This window comes from Echinops telfairi, unplaced genomic scaffold (assembly GCF_000313985.2).
Source record: "Echinops telfairi isolate 266 unplaced genomic scaffold, ASM31398v2 ScPeMD7_3533;HRSCAF=4204_0, whole genome shotgun sequence".
Taxonomy (NCBI): Eukaryota; Metazoa; Chordata; class Mammalia; order Afrosoricida; family Tenrecidae; genus Echinops; species Echinops telfairi.
In genome coordinates this window covers 83,672,227-83,673,955 of record NW_022107431.1, presented here as the reverse complement: position 1 = coordinate 83,673,955, position 1,729 = coordinate 83,672,227, and positions in this window count along the sequence as shown.

Here is a 1,729-nt window from a genome sequence, read left to right as displayed (position 1 = left end):
TGAGAAAGGAAAGTAGGAAAACAACCAACACTAAAGGTATAAGATGACATCACAGAGTCCGCAGATGGAGATAATAACCCTGAATATCAATGGCCTGAACTCAGGAATGAAAAGACTGAGACTAGCAGACTGGCTTATAAAACACAACCCATCAATATGCTGCCTACAGGAGACACATCTCAAGGCTACAGACAAAAATAGGCTGAGAATCAAAGCTGGAGAAAGGCATACCAAGCAAACAGCAATTCAAAAAAAGCAGCAGTTGCAATCCCAATCTCGGATAAAATTGACCTCAAAGTGAAAACCATAAAAAGAGATAAAGAGGGACACTATATAGTGCTCAAGGGAATGGTAGACAAATAACCACTAAGCATTGTAAACATATATTCCCCAAATAAGAGGCCTGCTGAATACATCAACCATACACTCCAAAAGATTAAAAAATAAATCACAGCCTCAACAATTATAGTGGGTGAATTCAATACACTGCTCTCTGAGAAAGATAGATCACAGGAAAAGAAACTCAACAAGGAGGCTAGAGTTCTAAACACTGCAATGAGATGATTTGACCTGATAGATATTTACAGAGCTTTTCATCCAAATATATAAAAAAAATCCACATTCTTCTCCAGCCCACATGGCACATATTCAAAGATAGACCACATGCTGGGGCATAAGGTGAATCTACATAAATTTAAGCACATTGGTATCATACAGACCTCTCTTTCTGTCCACTGTGCCTTAAGGCTGGAAATCAACAAAAGGAAAACGAAGAAAACAAGAGCAAACAATTGGAGGATGAATAACTCTCTACCACAAAAGGAGTGCGTACTGGCACACAGATCAGAGATGAAATTAGGACATTTCTAGAAACCAACGAGAATGAGCACATGACGTACCAAAACTTATGGGACACAGCAAAGGCAGATATCAGAGGAAGTGTCATATAAATACATGCACACCTGAGAAAAGAAAAGGGACTCATGATTGATTATGCTGGCACAAAATTAACAACAACTAGAGCAGAGTCAGCAGGACAATCCTACTAATAGCAAAAGAAAAGAAATAATAAAAATCAGGGCTGAGATTCAGGAGAGGAGAAATAAGAAAACTATGGAAAAAATTAATGCTACTAAAAGTTGGTTCTTTGAAAGGATAAACAGAATTGACAGACTGCTGGCAAACCTAATCAAAGAAAGGAGGGAACAAATTTCAATAGCAAGAATAAGGGATGAAAGAGGGGACATTACAACAGACCCTAATGAAATCAAAAGGATAATTACACAGTACTACGAAGGATTATACTCCAATGAACTCAACAATTTGGAAAACACGGACAACTTCTTGGATAAACAATCCCTCCCTAGACTATCCTCGATTGACATCAAGAATCTCAACAGATCCATAGCAATAGAAGAAATAGACAAAGTTATCAAGGGATTGCCAACAAAAAATCCCCCGGACCAGATGGCTTCACTGGAGAATTCTACCAAGCATTTAGGGAAGAACAAATACCAATCCTACACAAATTCTTCCAGAACATAGGAAAAGACCGCAATCTCCCGAACAACTTCTGTGAAGTTAGTATAACTCTGATACCAAAACCGGGCAAGGATCCCCCAAGCATTGAGAACTACAGACCAATATCCCTAATGAACAGCGATGCAAAAATCCTTAACAAAATATTAGCCAACAGAATACAAAAGTATGTAAAACAAATAATTCACCA